Here is a 24,499-nt window from a genome sequence, read left to right on the forward strand (position 1 = left end):
TCTTCTTTTCCCCCATCATAAAAGAGTTTAAAGCTACTTATTCATTTCACTGAACTCTACATAGGGTTGTTCATCACATTTTACCATTATGGCAAGTGACTAATGACCTCGAAAAAAATTAAAAGTAGCCATATGAGCATTAGCAGAATAATATATACTCCAGATTAAGAAGGGAATGTTCAGCTTTTGCTCAGTGAGGTATGCAGCTTGCTCGACAACAAATGATTTATAGGGAAAGCAACAGGAAAGCTCATGATGTTTTTGAGATACAGAGTAGGCACAAACAAAGCTGTGGCACAATGCAAGCAGAATCCTAGCCAGGCACCATGGAAATGTTAATATGCTTTTGTGCTTGAGCTCACCTAACCTGCCCCTATTTAATTCCTTTAATTCAGGGCCATCATGAATAGCAAGTTCTGTTTCCTGCCACAGACTGGGGAAGAAACAGGAACCAGGTCACAGTTAACCAGGGTAAGACTAGGACCTACTATTTTCCTTCCAACCAAAGGAGGCATGAATCCATAGGGAGTAGCTGGAGGTGCAAAATGCCTTGCTATGGACCCCCAGTGATGTGGCCCATTTATGGACAGCAGGCTCTCCTGTTCGGGCTTTTCCCCCTGTAATGTGAGTCATCTCTCAATCTCTTTAAAAACCTTAATGCTGCTGCTACCTGCTATCTAATTCAAGTATTCTTATTCAGATACATAACAGTGTTCCCTTCCTGAAACCTTTGGTGTGGATAGGGGATTTGTAGTGTTGAGCTCCAAAGGATGTATGAGAGCCATGCATGGAAATGAAAAAGCAACACAAAAAGAAAGGGTGGAATGGCCCCGTTTTCATTCTGTTGAGCCTCATCTCAGCCATGCTTTAATACAATTTAAGCACTGTTTAGTTTTATTCTTTACTCATTCCCAACATGTTACAAAACCTGAAGATGGAAGTGCCCAGCCAGGCTTGCCCGAGGTCAGGAGAACCCAATGGCTGGAAGCAGGTAAGGAGAGAACCAAAAAGAAGCAGGAAAATCATAGGATCTCTAAGGATGCTTCTTTTCATCACATTTCTACTCTGAGAGCTCATGACTTCAATATAGGAGCAAGAAATAACTTTTCTTTGAATTTGACAAGATTTTATAGGTAGATAAAAGTTTCTTTGTAGTTATTCTCTCTGCACTTGATCTGGCTTACTTCTTTTAATATCAATAGAGTTAAAAGAGGATGCATGCCATCTATTTTAATGGGCTTGAGTTTTCCCACTTTTACTTTTTAGAAGAGCAATCAGCCAAAAGATAAAGGGAATACCACTGTTCTGACCTGGTAGAATTTTACCTCCACTTGGCAATCCTAGGTGTTGTTTCAACTGCAGGGTAGCCAAGAGCCAGACTCCTGCTTTCTAATTGCAACCAAAGTCTTGCCAAATGCAAAAGGAGTTTTTCCAGGTGTTTTGATGGATGCGTGTGTGTGTAACTGTTGCACCCTGAAATGCCTTTGGAAACATAAGGCTCCATGTCGAGAGGTTGGCCACATATAGATTAGTGAGCTGGAAAATTATTTTGGACCTGAAGTATCTGTGTTTCAATTTTATGGGTAATTAAACCTAATGTGTTGTCATTCAGAAAGTAATTAAGTCCAATATCTAGAATGCAGTGTCCCCTTCCAGTGAGTGATGGGAACGAAATGACAGGATTCATTGTGCTCTTGGATCAGTTCTGGGAACCCCCCTTGCAACCTTAGGTCCTCTCATAAAACAGGAATTAGGCAAAACATGGAGGTGGAGCAAGAGGGTGTTCCTTGGGCTACATCTTGCACATGTTACCAGCTGCACATCCAGGGTAGGTGCATTACCTGACTCAAGGAGAGCCTGGAAAAGTGGTTTCCCTGACAATCAGATGCTTTATTTGGACATTGTTGTACTAAGGACACAGGAATGGTAAGAGAGGAGAGAAACCAGATTTCTGTTCTTTGTGAACTTCATGTCAAACAGACTGGGCATCCTGAAGGTCTTCTCAGGTCTTCTGTTGGCATAATTTACCAACTCAATCTGGCTAAAGTCATCAGACCCATCAACAGAGGGAACACAGACATTGCAAAATCACCTTGGCCAAGAGCTATGCTTAGCATGAGGCTTCTGATTCTTAAACACCAGAAACTACCCAACCCTGAGCAACTCACCATTCTTGATGTGATGGGGAACTGCTCCCAGGCCATGCCTACAGGCCTAGATGGACATGAACCAAATCAGCTGCAGGCCATGACTGGGTGCCCCTGAAGCCCCCCAGCATCCTGCCCAGCCCATCTGCAGTGATGCAGCATGCAGTGCAGTGTCCACCCCAAGCTGAAGTGATGCGCTGGGCTCCCTCAGTCTCCTATGCAGACCATGACCTGCAGTCCTTGGTGATATGAAGGCTTGAGCTTGGGTCAGGCAATTAAGAAAGGTAGCAAGAAGGAACCCATTAGCTCAAAACACAAAGGTCAGCTGCTACCAAGGTCAGTGAAAACCAAGTTGAGATCTCCTGAAGAGAGAGCCAGGCTGATATCAGTACCCATTTATACCACAATATTTGTTTCATATTATATTATTAAATTTAATAACTCATGCACTGGGACATAACTGTGATCAAAAGGTTCATGCAAGGTTAGAAACAAAGTTGGTTGCAAAGTAACAAAACCAATCTAATCTCTTGCTATGTAGTCCTATGCTTTGTGAGGAAGATAATTGTTACTTATAGTGGGTATTCAACATGAATAAAAACTTCATAATTGAGAATGTGTATAATGCCTATTGTTTTCAGTGTAACTATGGAACAGGGAAGAAGATAGTAAGGAAAAGGTAAATAAACTTACTTACCAACCAATACCTCCACAAATACTGCATCAAATCACATCTCAGAGATGCTATTACAATTGCACTGACCTAGCCAAAGCATTGACCTTTTTAATAGGAAAAATCAGCACCAAGCAGAGATTTCTTACATTTTTCTTTTCCTCTGTTATTTTTTATCCTATGATTTGAATGCATCAGCTCTCTCCTTCTTTCATGACTGAGCAGCTTAGTGATAAGCCAGGGCATTACAAATGTTTTCTCCATCTTTGAGAGCAATATGTAATATCATTAGATTTCCACAGTTTGCTTTGGCAGTGACACGTTCAACAGACAAGCTGCTCTCCCCATTGCAGAGCTGGGACCGGCTCTGTGTAAGCAAGACAGAAGAGGGACATTAGCAGAAACCCATTATCTCTGCTCAATTTTTCCCTAAGAGTAACCAAGGCTGCTTCTGCGACAGAGAATAAATGAAAACATTTATTGTCCGATAAAAATTAGCAACCTGCTCTAACACCTGCCCATACCAGCACATTTCTTTGTCAGCTACACTGGAGTAAGGTGGCTTCAGGTAATGAGCAGCAAATGATGGTGGCAGCTCCAGCAACCACAGCTCCCACCACCCAAAGATCTGGCTCAGAGGGCATAGGGATGAAGCTAAAAGCCCTGGCACCACTACTAGAAGGCTTCATCTAATTGGTGCATAATTTACATTTCCACAAACAGAACAGAAGAGCCCAGTCCTGTTTCCCTGCCTGCCTCCATTCACACCTCCACGACTGAGCTGGCAGTTTACCTCATCACCACTGCCCAAGCTGGTTTTAGGTCACCAGTTGCTTCACCATTTAAACTATTACCCATTTCTGGAAGATGAAGTGTCCCAAGGTGCCAGGCTTGCAGCCTGCTGTATGGCCTGGAGAGTTTCACACCCTGGCCCATTCACAAGAATATGATCAATAAATGATCTGCTAATGGGTCATATAAATGGCATCAGATCCTCCCAAGCAGCAGCTCGGGCTGGCAGTGACTTGTGACACATCGGGAATGTCCCAATTTGTTAACTGTCACAGATTTGCTTTCACCCTCCCGCAAAACTCTGTCCCAGGAGTCAAAAGTCAGATTTTCACTCTCTACTCCAATGCCTCCGATCAGCATGTGCCAGTTAATGACGGTGTGTAATAATCAATAAACAGCTCCTGGCTTTCAGCTGATGGTGCATTACTGCCAGATAGGAGGGGGAAGCTGAGCCCTGCAATTTCTGCTCTCTCTGCATGTGTACAACCCCAACAGCCTCCCATACTAGCTCTGCTGATGTTGTTATCACTCCCGTAACTCTTTGCTGTCAGCATATTGTTGTATTCTGTTATGATAGCCGCAGTGCCCTCCCTGTGTTCAGTGGTATGCAAACAGGCAGCATTTTAGGGATTTCCAAAACCTATGTTCCAGCATGGAAGTGTCAACGAGGGTGACAGGGACAGGTTATCCCAGAATGATTCATGACTTCAAGATCTGAGTTTAGATACAAAGCTAGAAACAAATTCAAACCTTTCAGGCTTTAACTCCTCTAGACAGATTATTACTAATTGCTTACATAATCATTTGATCAAGTTTGATTCTGCATATGGGTTTTAATAATAATAATAATAATAAAATCACTCTGAAGTCCCTGTACAGGATTGCAGTTCCTGACATTGGAGCAGATGATGTGATGCAACTGGAGAAGGCAAGGGGACACAGAGGATTCCTATATTCTACTCTCTCACAGTAAGGGACGATCATAGTAACTCCATAGCCAAAATAAAACCCCATCCCTCAAGGTCAGCCTGGGGTGAACGGCTGCTCAGACCTCCCTCATGCTGGCACAGTGAGACTCAGACAAAGATACACTGCTGAGATACAGAGACAAGGGGAGCATTTGTTTCAGCTCCTGCTAAAACACTAGCCTGGGAACGCTACAGGATAAGGCCAACACTTCCTGCATTTCTTTTCCCAACAGGAAAAGAAAAACACAGAAGAACCAAAGCAAACTAAACCAACAAATACATCTCAACATTTCCTCTTTTACTATGGCTTCTTTTCCAAACTAGATTCAGCACACGGCATAAAACTCATTTCAGAGCAGCTATGAGCAATACAAACCATTAACCTGAAGGTGAGAAAAGCCCATGCCAGTGGACTATTAGGTGCCCCATGCTGAACCCTTACACAGTGATTGAAGTGTTACGTTATTGAACATCATTTCTCCTACAAGAGTTACGCCACGTCATGTATCTTTAAAATACCAGAGAAAGCCATAACAAAAAAGCAGACTTAGCCATGGAGACAAATACAGTCAAATAGATGCCAGCAGAGAGCCATAGCAAGCAACAAGCCAGCTTTTTCATCACTTCTGCATGATTAGATTTCCTTCTGGCATCTGCAGATGTGGTTCTCCAGTCTACCCTACTACCACCACTTGTTTTCTGCTCAAGTGGAGAATTCAGGTGAAACATCAGGTCAGTTCAGATGACGCATACAGGGACCAGCCCCTACTCGCTACATCTGTCTATTGACAAAGTCCACTGCCTGGTACACTTCACGGACTTATCAACCAGAATCCCTTCCCACTCTGGACCACCCCAAGCCTTTGTTGCAGCAAGAAGGGTCTTATTTGCAGCCAGCACATAGGACTACTCGTTTTTAGGGTTTGGAATTCCAGATTCAGCTCACGAGAACCCCCATGGTCTGCGACAGACAACCCATGTCCTGATGTTAGTGTGGATTGGACAGGGATTTGTTACTGGGACTGAAGTGACCAAAGCAGGACTCTGCAGACAGTACTCCACAGGAGTGACTCTCCTAAAGCCTTGCTGTCTCCCAACTTTCTTCCAGCAGCACAGATCCCTTCTAGCAAAGCTTCCATCCGAGGAAGGTTTGTGAAAGATAGAAATGGGTCATCTCCCACGAACACTGTGCCTTTCCCACCCTGGATAACCACTTAAAAGCATTAGGTGACAAATGTTTGTTGCCAAGCACTGCAGAAGGCCCATGGGGCTTGTCTTCTGCCACTTCTGCTGGCAAATGAACGAGTGCCATAACAACATGACAAGGGATTTAAAACATTAAGTCTCCCCAGACAACCCCTGGGGGTACTTTTGCTATGAGACACAGGCTGGCAGCGCTGCTGCTCGTGAGATGCCACGTTCCCACATTTCCTTGTTTTACAAGAAATGGATTCCTTTGCTTGGTGAATCTTTAATGTGACAAAGGGAAGGGGCACTGTAGTAGTGCTGCAAGCTTTTCTTGGATACCATGATGCAAAAGGCTGCCTATGGAAGAGTGCTCACTTTGCTCCTGGACCTACCTTTGCATGACTGATCATCCAAATAAATAAATCACTGACAGAAGGAATAAAGAGAGTACGAACATTTTGGCTGTGGAATTTTCATTGTGGGAAGTGCTCGGAGGAGAAATAAAGTTGGATGGGATGGACATGACAAGTCCTCTGGCAGGATGAGATAGTCAAGTCCTGGTCTCTCACCTCCCAGCTCTTTGATATATGCCAATGCTCCCCTCAAGAATACATAGGAGCCCTTCAGTGACAGCCCACAGCACATTTCAGCCTCCACCAGCTGAAGCTGCATTATCAATGGCTGTCTCCTCACTTCCAGTACCTGCCACTGTAAATCATACCCCAGAGCAATGCTTAAGAGAAGGCATCTAAATCACAAAATAAAACAGGTCAGAGCTGCAATTATGATCAGTGAAGCAGGCATCAGTATGTTGTGCATAATTAAAATGACTGTAGGACTTTTCTATAAATATCAGCCAGAAAAGTGTCTCTTTGTGTGTGGGCATAAAAATGAGATGCGGGAAACAGCCTGCTCCGATGTGACAACATGACCTTGGAACAACTTTGTTGCCTCCACACCAGAGTAATTGGACTGTTGAAATGTCTGATTGTGTCCCTCTTGTCATCAGCAGCAAGCAAGCTTTTGCAGCAATAAATGTGCAACTACTAACAGTTCAATAAAGATACAGAGATAGACTAATTCTGCAGTGGCTGCTGCTCCTTGAAGTTCTCTACAGCTCCAAGAGCAAAAGCTCTTGTTTTTTCCTTTAGAAGTCTGAACTCAGCTAGGAGATGAAATCCACTCAAGATGATAAATGGATACCATGTAAAGCTTGTCTTACACACGTCTTTAAATATTTTACTTAGAGACCATCAATCTTTCCTATGTGTGCAGCATTCTCAACTACTCGCCAAGTAAGGAAGCCAATTCCTTCAGGGAATTTGGGAAGCGAAACACATTCCCACTCCTCTCAACGCTATGCTGACAGTACATATGGAAATGTTGCATGAAGAGTGGTGCTAAAGCAGAAAGCTGCTCCAGACCACTGTGCTATTGGCAGACTGAGCTGTAGGGCACAGGCTGGCCTTCCCTGGTGACACAGGTCATGGGCAAATCCATGCAGCCCATTTTGCATCTCATGAATCCCACTGTTCATGCAGTTTCATTGGGAAGAACTCAGAGCCAACAAATTAAGTCAAAAATGCTACGGGCAGGCTCCATTACAAAACTTAACTGGTGGATAATATCACTATTAATGGGCAACACAGAGGGAGTACTTCTATTATCACAGAGACAACATGAGTTTGGCAAGTGACAACATGCATGGTACGTTTTTATTCAAAGTTGTTTCAGACCACAAATACTTCAATCCATAATCACTCACCTCCCATTCAATAACCCCGTAATCCTCTTTTGTCCAGCATAATGCCTAGACACATTTTTATTGACCCAGTAGTAAACTCCTAGGATGCACCATTCTTTGACTACTAATGGCTGGGTATATTTCTCCCCAGAGTAAAGTATTTATCAGGCAGAAGGCAAATATGTGATTCATTGACTCACAATACATTACAGATAAATAATAATGAAAGACCTATGAATCATTCTTGTCAATGTGCTGGGAAGATTTGTTGGATGCATAGGGGTTGGGGGGAGAAAAAAAAAGATTGAAAGTGTTAATCTGCAAGAAGATGGAACAGATACTGAGGCATAAACTCACTTACGGGGCTAACAGGACCTGGCCACCAAGGCCAGGCTATTAGCATTACCTAATGCATTGTCTGATCTGGTGCCCAAAAACATAGCACTGGCACATACTCCAAATGAAATGCCCAAATTACCCCAGAACTCAAGGTGTGGGTGCAAAATATATATACTGGGGGGCAGAGAGTGAAATAGTGGGATTTAAGAAATTGAAGAAATGTTTGTTGATCTTTCACAAGCTGGATGAGGAAAAAGCACTGAATAAATGTATCCATATTAATGATTTTTCATATGAAATATTAACATGCTGGCCAGCATTCAAAAGTCACAAATTAAAATAAAAGCCAGCAATGAACTGAACTGGAACACTATGGAAAGTAAGAGGGGGGAAAAAACCCAGTGGCAGAAACAGTTGTTATACAGCTGTTATTCACAATCACTCAAATATGGATCTTCCTTGTAAAGAATAATGGTGCATCAAAAATGGTCATCTCCTTAAAATAAGCCATATAAAGCACTGAAAGGAGAAGCACATAATACATGACATTGTTGCAGCATTGTCAGGTCACCGTTTTCTTTTTAAGGTGTTACACTGATAGAGCTTCTGTTGGGAATTCTCCGTAATAAATTCCCCTTTTATGTCCTTTTCAGGACTGTCACTTAAAGGATGCTTCAGAAAGATTCAGAGATCTCCTGGAATAACTACAGGAAGCTGGTGACCTCAGCACAGCAGCTCTCTGTCAGATGCCCCACTTAACAGTAATGCGTTTTGGTGCAGGACAGGAGTCAGGGACCCTAATGAGCCATCTGGATGCCAACCAACTCCTCTAGTGCTCTGGGAAACCCAAGTTGTAATGGGGAGAGCCCCTCCTAGCAGGTAGGATTTGGGCAAACTGGGGAGACAAAAGCATTTCAGCCTGCTGTAGTGGAAACTGTTGATAGAGCACAGTTATCTTTAAGAGCTTGCCCCCTATAGAGGATAGGATCGCCCTTAAACCATTCCAACTGCCTTAAGTTTAGTCCTGAAGGAAACCTATTTTGCAGCAGAGCAGATGGGCCATATTCTGCTATCTTAAGGAATTTATTTGATAGTGTTTTTATTCTTCTCAGAGATACATAAGTTGTGTGTGTACATAGGTATGTCCGTATACATATATATACACACACACATAAATCTCATACACTTTACAAGCACTCTTGGCCTTCACTCAGGTCAGCATTGGATGCTTCCCCCTTGCATACACACAGAGCAGCAGCCAGTTCTATCACAGCATACGTGCAGCATTCCAACCCCAGCCATGGTAAGAACAGACACAACATCACAGGGAACAGATTAACGTGCACTTGCAAAGTACAAATCCAACACCATTGTAACCCAGTGCTGTGCTAAATAAAGTGGAAGAAATGTTCTTAAGCCCCAGGCTCTGCAAGGCATGGCTCCTGCATGGGCTCACACAGCACAACGGTGGCCAAGCCTGGGTGTCTAAGCAGCACCTTCAGTGTTTTACCAGGTCACCCATCTCCTGTTGCTCAAACTCAGAGAAGAAATGAGATCTGTCTGTTAATACATCCCTCTGTCAAAGCCCGTTAACTCCCCATCTGCCCTTCTCCATATCCCTCACCCTTGTAGGAGACAATTCAAGGCAAGTAACATAAAGAAAACTCATTTCCTTTGAACTTATTTACAAGTTTTACCATTAAACTTGGCCACATTATGCAAGCCGCTTGCAATCTTCCCTAATTCTTTGACTTTAATTATATAATTGAACTACCTAAAAACTCATTTTTTCCAGGAAACATTAAACATTACCATCTTAATGAAATTCTTAATGAAACAGTCCTCTCTGCATGCAAATGACTGGCACTGGATTTGCTTATCACACTGATAGGAAGGGCATTTGTCCTTTTGACTTTTATCAATCATCAAGAGTGACAGGCATTAGGAAATGACACTCTGGATGGACAGATGGATAGTGCAGACAGAACCACAGAAAGGAGGAAGACATAACAGGGAAGGGTGAGGAAGCAGCCAGGACAGGTCAGTAAGTGTCAACAGACCAACCACAGATCCACAGCTAATACAAACTTTTTCCTTCACTTCAGCTAAGTCAGAAGGGCTTTGCTGTAACACATGGGAAGAGCCATAGCTGGGGCGGGATGGACGATACACTGCGCCATTGCCCAGCATAAGGAAAAACATACCGGGCATTTTAGACACTTGACTCCTATAAATTCTTTCAAGACACATGGCTCAGTGCTCCTCCTAATGCCTAAAGGCACTGCAATGCCTTTATCTCTGGTTGGCTCTTTGCTCCATAGCAAGTAACTGTATTACAGGGACTCAAGATGTCTGCAAAGGTGAAAACTAAAATGCAGGCTGCAAAGGAGCAGGGGGAAGAGAGAAACCAGTACTGAACTTCTCACATACCTCCCATCACCTTTATCACCTCACCCACTAACTCACCAGTCCTTATTCTATACCAGCTGCAACACAGAGGAGCATCTGTCCCCTGCCAACAGCATGGAGGTAACCTCCTTGGCTCCATGTCCTCTTTCGGTGTCTTCCAGTGACACTGCTGCTGCTGCTCTCCACAAGATACCTTTGAGGCATCATCCCCTCATCATTCCAAACACGACACAAGATTTCATTTAACTGTTTTCCTAATAAAAACCCATTCTGCTCTCTTAAAGTGCTTTTCGCAGGGAAAACCCTGCCTGTGGACACACAGCCCATTTCTTGTGCGGAACCAAGCTCTGCCCAGCTGAAGACATTTTTGTCACGAACGCTTCGGATGCATCCATTCCTTCACTGTCACTTTGCAACCTCTAGTTCTTGTTTTTTATACCAGTTCAAAGACACCGGGAATGTCTTTCATTTTTATTCCCATCAAACACGTGTAGTTCAAAGACACGACCTTGGTGTCTGTGCTTCTGCAAACAGCACCAGCCTCAGTGCTGCACCAAAACCCTTGCCATCAAATCAGCTTGCTCAAGACTCTTCTAATCCTTCTAAATCTAATTTTCACAGAGATAAAGAGCAGAATAATTTTATTCAATAAGCATTAATTAGTTAATTTTCTACCTCCTCTCTCCTGTACTTTCGGTGTCCTACCCCTTTGTCCACCAGGCACTCCTCACCACGCTGCAGCTCCTGGATTTTCCTGGCTATTTATTGATAATAAAACTCAAGCCCCAGGTGCCTTTCCCTGATTTACACTTGGATCTGCAGTTATGTGGTACATGGCTACATTAAATGTAAGAATAAACAGAGATAGTTTGGGTTAGTAATTTAGAGGGAAAGAAGGAAAACACAAAGCGATGTCAGTGTCCTGGCAGTACCCTGACCAGAAGGTCTGGGGGGAAACCACAACCTGCATGATTTAAAGATCCAGCAGTGCTTTGGAGATGTGGGTCCAAACCTGACCCCTCTGTGGTCTCTGCTACCAGCATTCTGCTGCCTCAGATTCCTCCTGCGTCAGCTGGATGTATGGCATTTTTAGGATGCGAGGGCAAAATGGTCTCTTCCATTTCAAGGTGAAAAGCTGGAAGTATTTTGAGTCACCTACAAATATCTGACAAGCTAATTGTGGGGTATTATTAACAGAAAAAAGAATTAACATTACTTAGGTCGTGTGCCTACTCTGGGTGAATTTCTTGTGCTGCTTTGAAGCGGAAGCTTGCTAAGTTCCCCCCCCTTCTCCCACATTTACAAATAAATTCTATCTATCTTTCCTTAAAGTATTATTCCTCTTCCAGCTGCAGTCCTACTCAGGGTTGCACCAAGGTATTATCTGTGTTGGTAACACAAAACCTTTTTAAAACACTGGTAAGCAAAGAGAATCTCGATCTCATGACAGCATACAATTCTAATCAACACCAAGAATAACCTAACTCACAATTAACACAGTCTTGGTGCTCAAACAGTCCATCTGAAACCAACTGATATATTTGCCAGCAGAGGAAGAAAACACCCACAAAGCACAAGGGATCAAAGCATGGCCTGCTAGGCCCAAATCAACTCATTAAAAAATAGATGGGAGCAATTCCATCAGCTCCAGCGGGAATTCAATCCTGCACACAGCTTATAAAGCACTTTCTCCAAGTGCCTTTCATTCGAGACTTTCTACAGGAGAGGTGCATCATTACTGCAGTAACCCCAGAACCTTCCCTGTTCTGGTTTGCTTTTCACTATATGATTCATTCCACTCTCTCAGCGTATTCCCTAGTTGTGCATTTTTGTCCTTGGCATTGCCTTCTGTCCTTTGCATCCTGTGTGCTCTGTTCCTCAGCAATTATTTATAGAAGGGACTCATCCACCCCCAGATCCGTGCCCCCAGCCGTATGTCAGGACAGATCCAGCTGTTTGTCTCCCAGGACTTCAATCACCTTTCTGCTCACAGGCTGCAGCTCGACATTCATGACAGCTCATCCTCTCTGCAGCAGCAAGAGTTCCATCCTCCCAGATAGAGGATTTCCATTTAGCCTCCCTGCCAGCCATTCCTATGCGGAGGTATGAACTCCAAATGAGTAAAATGGGGTCCTTGGAACCTGTTTTTCAGGCTTGCACAACACTGAAATCCTGTCTTACTCTGATATAAAATTTTGCTCTATTCATCTCAACAGAAAGCATTATTTTTGTCATAGTAGCCCTTGTGATGGAAAAGGAAAGCAGTCCAAAATCACTCCTGCTTGAATACACCGACCTTAACACAGGGACAGACTCCAGCCCACTTTGGCACATGGACTGTACTTCTGCCCCATTTTGATTTTCTCTCTATTATATTTCTCCCTTTCCCTCTGTTCTTCTTTACTTGTATTTTTCCCTTCCCTGGTGGGACGTCTGCAGTAAGAGGCCGGGGAAGGGAACTCTTTAGCAATGAGAAAGGAAAAACAATCAAGCTCACTGGAGATGCACCACAAAGTGCTGACTCTGCTCCTGAAAGCCAGGAACAGCCTCCCGGTCATGCCCCATAGCTCTGACCAAGGATGCCCTTTCTGAAGAAAGCATATTGATGACAAGTGGCCAACCCACCACCACCTCCCTTGGCAAGAAGTCAGTGCAAAACATCCTCGCCTCTCACTCACATCTGTCTCTTTGACTGTGGAGATTCTGCAGATTACAGCAGAGTAACTGCATTATTCTGACTAATGAGAACGTAATGTTTCATTGCTGACTTCCACAGTCACTTAAATCCATCCTTATCTAATTAATTTTACAAAACAAAAAGTGACTAGCCAAATAAACTGCACATCGTCTTGACAGCCAGGGAAACTGTAGGGATAATGTTTGTTCAGAAAACAGACCAAGGAAGTGTAAGGGCAAGCAAGGAAGAAAGGATGAATAAACTACTCGATACATCATTTACTTCAAAACCAGTGCAAAAGTCGGGGAGGGCAGCCATGAACACTTTGGCTTTTTGGACCTTGACCATAGGCACTACAGGGATAACTGTCACAGCATTAAGGCTCCTGTCTTATGGAAAGCTAGCAACCAGGTGTAGAGAAAACATGTTGGGCATAGCCACTGGCACCCGTACTACCCATATACAGATGTGCGAACACACAGAGACGTGGCAGAGATTTGCTAGAATTACATTGTCAGTAATCTACTTGCAAAGCCTTGAGGTGGAGCAAAAGGAACAGGGCTCACTGCTTCTTGCTGCATCCTTTCTATCACCAAAGAAATATTTCACATGCCTCATCCACACAAAAGTCAGGAAATTGCTGGTCCCACCTCTCCTCATTTAAAGAGAGGCAGCACGTCCAAAAGCACTCAGAAGACAGTGATGGGAACAGACTTCATTAGAAGGATAATTAACAAAACTATTCCCCAAAACTTTGTCCCAAGCCTGGGATGCTGAAGGCAGGTGGTTGCACAAATGCCTATTTCATAAGGCTTTAAGCAAGAAGCAAAAGGGTAACGGATTAGGTTCTCAATCCATCAAGTCTCACTCAGATAAACTGGAACTTTTGTCTTAGCAGGGAATGCAGGCTGACATCTGAGAAGGGAAAACAACCCCACCACTGACCCACTTTAGCTCTGTACAAGTGTCACCCCATCACCCTGCTACTGAAAAGCACGGAGGCTCGTAAGTGACAAACTGAATATAGCCAAGAACACGGAACTAAGGCAGCCGCAGCCTGTCTCGGAGAAGCAAAATTAAACATGAGCAATGACCCGTTTCCTCACTCAGCAGGGACCAGCGGAGCTAATCTGGCACCGGGAGGGAACACACTGTGGGTTTTCCCACACGGAGAGAGCGCTTGCTGCCAACACGCACAACATTCCCACTAATCCACCTCGCCCCAAAGCAGTTGACCGCTTCTGTTTAAAGAAATAAGTGGGGATTAAAAGGAGGAAGCCTGAAATCCAACTGACTTAAAATTAAACGGCAGGGAAAGGGAGCTGCTGAGAAACAGCAAGGTGCTCTGGGAAGAGATGCAGAGCTGCTGTGTGCCAGGGAAGTTGCACAGGGTCTGCAGCACTTACATCCCAATGACCCCCTCACCAGCATGAGGTGAGGTCATTACTGGGGGTTGTTTTTACCTATTTAAAATTGAGAAAGGAATTCCCTCCCTGTTCACCTCTTAGGATGAACCGCACAGATCTTTCCCTTGTGCCATGGGTAGCTGCTTTCACTGAGATAATCCAAACTGCAGTCACAGCTGCCCAAAGTTCACCCCATCACTGCCCCTGCCACACTTCTTGCCTAAATCTACAGCCATTTGCATCCTATTTGCTACCATTTACATCTGCCCATGTGTTTCCTTAAAAACCAGAAACCAGCTCCTCAGCTGGTATGGACTGGCAGAGATCTTGCTGTAATCAGAGCAATGCTAGCTTATTCCAGCTGAGGATCTGACCCCAGTGCTTAAGCTGTAACAGAAGTAGAATCAGACCAGGTCATTACCTGTTTGGGAGACGTCCAAGACACTTCCAGGTGCCACAAAAAGCAGTGCCAGCAGTCCTGCAGTTCATCATGCTTTCTCCCTCTCTCAATCAAATGGGGGTGATCAGCACAATAGGTGCAAGGAGCTTATCCAGAAAGCCTGCTCTTTTGATTAACACCCATGCCATAAGGTTTAGTTGCATGGTTAGGAGTCCAGGGACACACCCCAGTCCCCTTTACAGTTCAAGGCTTACTTGGATTCAGTTTTTTGTTTTCACTCCAAAAAGCAAGAGAGACCCTCTAAGGCAGGCAGCCTGGTGCCTGCTGCGTATGCCAAGACTCTTAATGTGTGCCACTTCTGGCAAACAGAGCTATCTCCACATCCAAATTTAGACAATGAACTTAAAGTTGAAAGGAAAAAGCTACCCAAAAAATCCAACCAAAGCAAACCACTGAAACAGGAGGTGACACATTTCACACCCCAGCATCCAAGGAAAGGTGAATGTTTCATCCTCCCCTTTTTTCCTTCAGATTGCACTATTTTATCATGGTTCTTCCCAATCTCTCTGTGGGAAAGACTGCCCAAGACAAAGTAAAGGACACCAGACATCGCCTGATCATACCTGAACAACCACATTTCCAGCTAGAACATGTGGCAAATACATTCAAACCCTGAAAGACTGCCTTTCCTGACACACAAGGCCTGGTTCATGGTAGATTATTCTATAGTATCTTTGGGGTTAATAATAATATGCCCCAAACACAGCTACATCTGGCTGTGGGATACTATATATTCTGCCTAACCAAAGCTACAGAAGTCAGAAAACCCTCTATGGAATATTAGAACACTTAAAACAGCCAGTCCAGCTCTACCTGACTACACTCACTAGAACAGGCCACTACTATGTGCTTAATAAGGTGTTTCACAAGACAAAGAACGAGCAGCACAGGATGACAGCAACACTGAGACCAGCCTCAAACCAGAGAGCTGTGTCGGTATGTCACTGCATACACATACCAGCAACGAGCCTGACCCTGCAGACACTGACTGACACTCTTCCTTACAGGAGGAGAATTCAGTCAAAACCTGACAAATACCATTAACAGGAAAGATCCAAGAACAAACCCATTTCACTGTACAGTCATGTTTCCATTCAGATGATGTGTTCTGGCACAACTTGCCATACCTATCACTTCTGCCTCATACTCCAACACCTCTGCTACACTAGGAACAGGAATACAGCTCTTCTAAGTAATCTCATTTCTTCCTTAGTTTGTCTGCCACTACTAATGTCTTGGGTTAACTAACTGAATTCAAGTTGCTTAACTGAAACACGTTAAGTGCAGCGCCTGTTTCTAACGCAGCAGGAGAGGGGGGAAGATACCAAACCGATCAGTTTCAGAGCCGTCTGCATTGGTTGGCAGGTGGGGGGGGTTTGTTACCCTGACATAGAATAGGATGCTCAGAACAACATAATAGAGACTACTCCAATTTCCACCCAATAACAAGAGAGAAAACATTCCTTTTGTGCAACAACATTTCTGTAAGTTTTGTTTAGCTTGCATGGGTTACAGTTAATTACAGTCATTTATCAAAGTGGCACAAGGTAGCATTCACACAAAAAGTTTTTCTTGCAGTCAGAATCCTTAGTTTTATATGAGACTGGTTTGTGCTAATTGAATTTTCACTTGGGTAGATAAAATCTTTAACAACTCTGGAATAACTAAGTGCTCTTTGTTCAGTGATGTGGATCGGAATGATTTACAGCACCTTTCACATAATCATGCTAATTTTGCTTTCATATGATTAATTAAAACAATATGTTCTTTCTTCGTAAAATAGAATTAGTGCACCCATGGAGACAGGTTTTATTGTAAACTTCTTTTGCTGGTAATAAAAGGAATTTTCATGCACCATCTTTTTGGCAAGGCTGTGTAAACACGCTTAAGTGGGCAAGAAAACTGCAGCTGGAGTCAGATCCCTTTGTGGTGTCACCAGATTGCACCAAAGATGGTTTTAGCCCCAGTGCTGTGAAGCAGAGCACAGCCAGCACAAGGCTCGCCTGGACATCCCAGAAGTGTAAGTCCCTTCCCCACTACCATACACAGGCTCTCTCATCACAACTACAGGCAAACTGAAGGACATCAATGCAACAAAACAGAAACCGAAGTGCTACAGTGGATCATGCCTGTGGATCAATCCAAGCTCTGGATTCAGTACAAACGTGATCTTTCAGCACCATCCTAGCACAACTGGAGGGATCAGACTGTCTGACTGTGATGGTTAAGGCTAACTTAAATGGCCCTTGAGAAACCATCTGCTAAAGCAAAGCTTAAGAGCTGACTCCTTGGCTCACTGCTCAACTATGGGGATGCAAAAGCATCACTGAGTCCCACAGCTATTGATGGCTCTTCTATGCCGGATGGCTCTTGATGCAGTACTGATGTTTCCTCGGGAGACCAACAAGCTCAGAACATTGAGCATTGTCAGCAGCACTGAAGTGCTACAACTTATCACATTAGTGCTGGTTAATAGAAAAAAAATAATCAAAAGGGAAAAAACAATAAAAACTCATGTGAAACCACGGAAAATGTTTTCCGTGATCTATCTCACCACAACACTGTGACTCTAGTCCTTCATTCAGAGCCTGCACAGGCACCACGGTGTTAAAGATCACTAACAAGAACCCAAGTGTCCTTCAGGTCTACTCACGAATGCAAGGAAGGGCCAGACATCCATATTCAATTCAGCAACTTCCCTGCACAAGGCTTACCCACTCTTGGTTAAGTGATTACTGAGAGCCACCAGTTACTCTTAGGTGGGTGCACTGACTAACAGTATGAACAAAGAGTCTATTTTAACAGAGATACTTGGCAAAGACCTGAAACCATCCAGCTGCAGATGATCAAGCTCAACACAGGTTAATTCACCCAGAAAAGAAACTACTCTGAGCCAAAGTGTCAGGCAAGAGCAGCCCACCACATGATTTTACAGCCTTTAAGGCCAGCAAAGGAGCTCTGCCTGGTGCTGTAACCTCACAGGTAAGACATACCACAAGATTCTTGCACATTCCAAGCAGACATGAAAACCAGAAACTAAGATGGAGTCTGTGGTGAGCTGTGGAGCACTTAAGTAAGAATTGGGATTTAAGCAAGAAATTCAAGCAGCAACAGGGACCTACATTGCTCCTCAGCACTGTCAGAGAAAGGAGAAACAAAGGGAACTAAGAGAGGTGCAGCAGAACCTTACAGGAGTCCAAGAGACACCTACAAGTCCTAGAGTTTGTTAATGACACGGAGTTACTGTGCTGTTCCTCCAACTAGCTACAAACAAGGTGAACAGCACAACCAAAACAGCAAGTTAGGTAGGGCTACACCATGTCTAATCCTTGGGGCTCAGATATAAAGAACCACCACTGTGGTAGAAGCCATTTCAAGAAGGTAACCCACCAGCACAGCACACAGAGAAACCTGCACAGAGACATAAATACAAGGAGAGCGAAGATCAGCCAAAGCAATAACTTGGAGGGGAGGGAATCAAACTGGACAGATTGAAACAGAATATAACTACCTCTTGAACCTAACATCAATGCTAAAACAGAGCTGCAAGTGCTGGGCAGAAAGTAATATGCCTTCTAGAAAGCAACTGTGAAAATTTAGGCATCAGCTAGAGACAGCCCATCAGCAGGTAAAGGAACTTAAGAAATCAAGTTTAGGACAAGCTGAGTGCAGCTGGAACAAGCACATCCACTGATGCAAGAAAACACAAGCACACACAAAGAGACTAGAAAACAAAGGCAGTGCAGCTGATAGGGATACTGAAACAGGAATATTTAAACCCAGTTCTGATTCCTATAAATAGGTGAGCTGCAGAACCAACCAGATAAAGAAATAAAAGGAAGAAGTTTGCATACATGTGTTTCTGTACCTATCAAAAAGCCTCTATGGATGACTGCGTAGGTTTTCACTAACAAAAGCAGTAAACCCAGGGATGCTTCAGCTGGAAGAGGAGGGAGCACAGCCTCCTCTTATTCTGGTAATATGTGAGCTAAAATGTTTATACTGATCTTAAATAACTAGAGAGCATCTTTCAACTGTGCCAATACTTTACATAGTGTCACACTGACACGGTTTGGCAGAAAGATGGATATACTGCTTGGGTCAATGATGTATCCATACTGTGTTTTAACATCACATTTGAGTTCTAGAGTGAGCAAACCTTTAAAAAAACAAAGAAGCAAGCATACCTCATACATGTATGGCCATTCCTGGAGTTGTGGCAAGCAAGTGCTTAAAGACCAAAGCATGGGCAAGCCTGCACCTTCTGTAACTACATTAACAGCCACAAGCTTTGGGGAAAGCACACATACTTTGTTGTGTTAGGTACAGAAGACAGCATCTCCTCAGGAACTGGTCAGAGCCCATGAAGTAAAACATCTTTTGCATGATTGAAGGAGCATCGCTACACTCTCTGCTGCATCTCCGCATCTCAACCTGCTCTCTCCAGCAGACATAAAGCTGTATGATTACTTAACAAATTCCCTACCACTACAAATAACTCACTGTGCACACAGTTGTCTCTGGGGCAGAGGACAAGCGTAACAGCAAACTGCATGTGACAGGTCACTTAATGCATTTCATGGAGATGCTTTGGGCTGCAGTCAAACTACCTACTATCAGACTCTAATTTAGGTGTCATGACTGCTTCTCTTCAGTGGCTGATAAGCAAGTTGTTGTCTAGGAGCCCTGTCCAGTTCCTGGTCTTAACTTCTCCATGCTCACCCTATACAGTAGCTGTGGCAGGTAGGGAAGCTGCCATTGGTTTACGCCCCTTGGATTTTATAGCACTGAGGGCACCATAAGACCCCCATCTAGAAAAGCATGGGGAGAACAGACCAACACACCGCTTCTAGCTAGGGGTGGTCAGACAGTGTAGTCAGTGTGTCTGTCCTCTTGCTGCCTCTACCACAGCCCCACTGCAGCCTGAGCAGGCTGTGTGCTTCATGCTTCTGCCACCTCCTCCAGCACCAGGCGTTTTCTGCTTCTGTAAGATTAATTTGATGACTGAATTAAACTAATAATTGCCTCACTTCCAAATGCGGTCTCTGGGTGCACTTGACTTAGAACGTGCTTCTCCTGGGAGGTACCAGGCAGATCTGGTTGTATTACTTATGGAATGTGGGCTAATTTAATTAATTTTTGATGGAAAGTGCTCAATTTTGCAGCCAGTAGCTGTCTGCATGGCCACACACAGGGGCTGATATCTTTTCACTTTCCTTGGCGATGTAAGAGATGATAAAGGGCCCAATTAATAAAGTAATCTTGAAAGGGAGACCTTCTGTTAATGGGAGAACCAAAACCAATTCACCATTTGGGAGAACTCTGGTTTCCTTATTTCTATCCCATCAACCACTCACAATACGCCTCTAGAAAACAACTGACTCCTGAAGAAGTCCATATGCCCACACTTTCACAAAGTCTTTCAAAGCAAGGCAACGATTACAAGTTTAATTGTAAATGACATCCTGAAACGATGCCATTTCCCTCTTTCACTGAGCATCGCCTCCAGTTCCACGTGTGCTCCCATAGGGGCCAGCCCATGACCACCAGCCCTGCAGCAGGAACAAGGTGCTTGCATCCCGTGTTAAGCCTGGCAACTGACAATGCAGAAAGAGAACCACAGTAAATAACAATAAGCAGTTGTTTCAGAAGTAAGCCAGGGCTCTGCAGACAAATTCTATTTGCCTCTGGGATGGCTCAGGACCAGAAAACCCAAACCCAGAAGAATGAACACGCACCCCCAGCAGCATCCATACACATTGGCAACAGCCAGCCTGGTATCTCATCACTCCCCTTGGGACAGGGAGAAGGGCTTGAAAGCGAAAAGCTCGATCCGGCATCGCTGACATTATGAGGCCTCTGGTACAATATTAAATTAGAGGCTCTGTACTCCCCCTAGGACCACATACTGTTATTTGTAATGCAGTTGAGCTACACTTAAAATGAGGGCTTCCGAGAGGAACAGGCTACCATAAAAAGAATTAATTTTCTCTCCTCCACATCAGAGTCGCAGCACTCAAGTGAGTCCTTTGGAAGCAAATAACCAAAAAGCAATAAACCTATTAAAAGAATAAACTTTTACTGCACCAAAAGGGTGAAATAGTGACCTGTCACATGAATGGCTCGGAATATGTTTTCTGTTTCGCAAATCAAAGCACATTTCCTAGGGAAATGGATCTCTTTTTCTTAACAAATGCTTCTTTTAGGATTAGGCATGTTGGAAGTGCAGCTTGACTTTACAACATGGCTGTGTGTTAAGCAGATTTTTAGTACAGCAAAGAACTTATGGATGTAGTTAGTCAGCAAAAAATTAAAAGAGGATGATCAGAACAGTCAGGCATTAAAGACCGAGAGACACTATTCTGCATGCAAAATGCTCCGGAGCTGCAGCTTCCAGTCTGTGGCATGAGCACATCTGGTGCCCAGTGCTTTGGGGTAGGGGCACAGACCCCCTTTATAGGCAAGTGCCCCATTTCCCAATGTTGCTCTCAGCTCTTCTTTGCCAGTGACAGCTATACCTTTGCACCTATGGCAGGTTGAGGCAAGGGCATGGGCAATTTATTTAAACCTCTGTCCCCTGTTCCCCAGGTTTCACAGCAGGGAATGACCACTTCTACGTTCTCTCCTAGGGACCTCCATCAGGTTACGCAGGTCCTGTGTACACAGTCAGCATTCTCAGCCCCACTGCTCCAAAAGTCCTAGCGTCTGATGACAAGAAAAGGTTTGGCTCTCCTCCCAGCCTCATGCAGGCAGGTCGGCTATTCAAATCCACCCATGCAGAGGGAGGCAGGAGGCTCACACTTCGTAAGCAAACAAATCAGACATTTCTAGGAAAGCGGTCTTCAGAAAGACATCAGGCAAGGACTCAGGATTACAATGGTAGAACCAGCAATGGTTACACGTACACAAAACACCCTTGCAGTGGTGAGAGGGAACTCTGCCTCACCCACAGCCCCCACACAAATTCATTCATTCTTCCAGACTGACAAGGTTTTATTAACCTAAAACAGATGTATTCAGACCTTGATGAGCTCTTGCTGCTTTTTAATCTATCACTCAGTGAGCTGCTCTTGCAGGGAGTGTTTGACACTGAGCAAGAGGCATCAGGGCTGGGCAAAACCTGACTTGCCTGCCTTTATGGAGGCTCTGAGCATCCATCAGGTGTGCTGCTCACACAGCCCAGCCAGGCACTGCTCTATTGCAACCGGGCAGACACCACAGCACTGCCTCTCACTCAGTGCTCCTTCTTTGACTACTTCTCAAGGAGAAACCCAAGCAGATGGTGCCCTTCCTCCTCACCCCGCTTGCGCACTTTGCATTGCTGAGCTCTACATCTTTTTCTTGCTCTGAACGTGGCAAGGTGCAACACCTTTTTATTCCACCTTTAATAACATAGAAACTGGCATTTAATTTTTAATGTTCGCTTGAAACCCAGGTGGTTGCTGAGCCTTACATATCAGCAAAATCAATCTCCTTTTGGGTTATTTAGAGAGTTCAGGAGTACGACATTTACCGCCTGCAACTAATCCCTTCCTGCCGCTCTTCCTCCTCCCTCAAACACCCCACCAATTTTGCTGGACTAAAGTCAGGGTGAGGTCAGACAACAGCAGGGCTGCCGGGGTACTGCAGGGGCCATAAACCAACAGGAATGAAAGCAGGGTATATACACCAGGTTATCAAGCCCATTTCCCTGCCAGTGCAGTTTAGCTGCCCACAACACATTCCCATGTGCTTTATTCTACAGCTTTTAAACAGCTTACTACTATTTGCTTCTGGTCACTAGGACCTGGCAGCTTTTAGGATGACCTGCAGGCTGTTTTGATCCTACCTGCAGAGGCTGTCTTGTCTAAGGAAAAAAACCAAACCCCAAACGAGTGTATAAAGGAATAGATAAGAACATGTTCCTGCAGAGATAAGCCCTGGAGGTTTTTGGGTTTCATGCACTACCAGCAAGTTCATCGCACCTGAGAGACGTGTCCATGCCACCAGTGTTTTAAAACCTACATTAGAGAACAGACTGGTTTTTCTTCTCTTTGGATTTGCTAAAAGGAAAGATCAAGGAACTGGAATGGAAGAGAGGAGGGGGGGAAGCCACAAGTAGGACCAGTTCCAAGAATCAGTTACTTGTCAGCTCTGCAAAACAGCTGTTAATTTATAGAGGAGAAGTGTGCAGGTTCTTTCAGAGCTATACGTCAAAGCTTTCTCACTATGATACCTGGCTTTATTTGGCCTTCATATCATGGACCAAATTGGATTTCTCTAGCTCTGGGTAAACCACACAAGGGTGATGTACACTGTGATTTATTGCTGTAAGTGCTCAGAATGCCTCCCACTAAATTTGTTGTGACCTTATCACACTATTAAAACCTGAAGTAAATAAGTGCACTGAGTAAAGGTTAACAACAGACCAAATAAAACAAACAGGAAACAGGGGGGATAGGACCTACTCACTCACATTGCTGGCATGCTCTAGGGAATGAGATTGCTGCATGTTTTGGCAGCACAAGGGAAGAGCCTCAGATCATGCAGAGCCATACAAAGATAAGGAATGGGGGTTAACTCCCCAAAGCAGCCCCCAACCCTGCAGCCCACTGAGTGCGACAGCTCTGCTCATGCTTTTCACCTCCAGAGGCCCCTGGATCAGGCCCCATGAAGAACAGCATCCCTCTGCTTCCAACTTAGCTTCGCAGGGCTCCCTCTGCACATAGGATCACAACCCCAAAGCCACTGAAGAGGTCTCTATACAAAAGCATTCAGGATTACACGTACTGCCAGGAGGTAGCAGCCTTCAAGATGAGCCTGAAAGGAACCATACAACTTATCTGCCTGCTTTAGCCAGATTCCTCTTCCTAAGGGGCAAGATGCTCCCAGCCCATACTCAAAAGTACTGAAAGCAATGAGCACAAGCAGGTTCATGAGACCTTCCCCTTCTCAAACGCGACACCCTGAGCTAAAAGTTCCCCATCCCCACAGCCTCCCTGAGCTAGCTGGACCCAAAAGGCTGAGCAGCACAGCAGAGGCGAGAGGGCAGAGCTGCCCATTTCTGTAGCAGGCCTAAACCACCAGATAACAAATCAATAACGCATCAAGTTTATCACTGTCCCCCTTTTCAGTGCACCAGTTTGCACCCCTCTCCAGACAGGGGAGTAACTTCTACAGCAATAGCTCTGCTGCCATGAGATGCCTTAGAGAAAGAAACTTTACACTGTGGTCTGAAGGTTAAGAGCCACCAGGAACAGATCCAGCTCAGAGTTTTAAACAAGGGCTGAATATTTTTGCTATAATAATTGTATTAATTTGATTTTCTGTGAAAAAAAACCCACCCATATTTAGGTCATGCCCTGTATTGTCTTTCCCAAAGATGCAGACCTTATCAAACACCTGAAGAGAATCAGTGCCAGGAAGCAGAGAAACCTTTGGAGAAATAGGAGCAACGTGAAAAATGCAGACAATGACTAAGAGAAAGAAAAGGAATCATTTAAATGCCTGATTTAAACAGATTCTTTGCTGTTCTGTAGGAGAAGATGCTCACATCTCCAGGTGCTCATTATAGCTAAAGAGACCAATAAAGCTTTATAAAACTCAGAGCAACAGGACACACCTGCCTGAGGGCCAGAGCTGGCTTCAGTGAGAAGCAAAGGTTACAGGGTGGAGGCATTTTTCATTAGGGAGCCTCGAAAGTGCTTGAAAACCACA

The 24,499-nt window shown here is 44.3% G+C and overlaps 1 protein-coding gene across 1 annotated transcript in view; it reads right to left on the reverse strand.

Annotated features, from left to right (window-relative positions):
- Positions 1-24,499, reverse strand: part of SGCD (sarcoglycan delta) — a 525,277-nt gene that overhangs the window by 500,006 nt on the left and 772 nt on the right. The gene's annotated exons all lie outside the window — the stretch shown is intronic.

The sequence above is a fragment of the Neopsephotus bourkii genome, unplaced genomic scaffold, assembly GCF_033783945.1.
Source record: "Neopsephotus bourkii isolate Nb327-2 ecotype Australia unplaced genomic scaffold, CSIRO-AGI_Nbou_v1 NB_1846, whole genome shotgun sequence".
NCBI lineage: Eukaryota > Metazoa > Chordata > Aves > Psittaciformes > Psittacidae > Neopsephotus > Neopsephotus bourkii.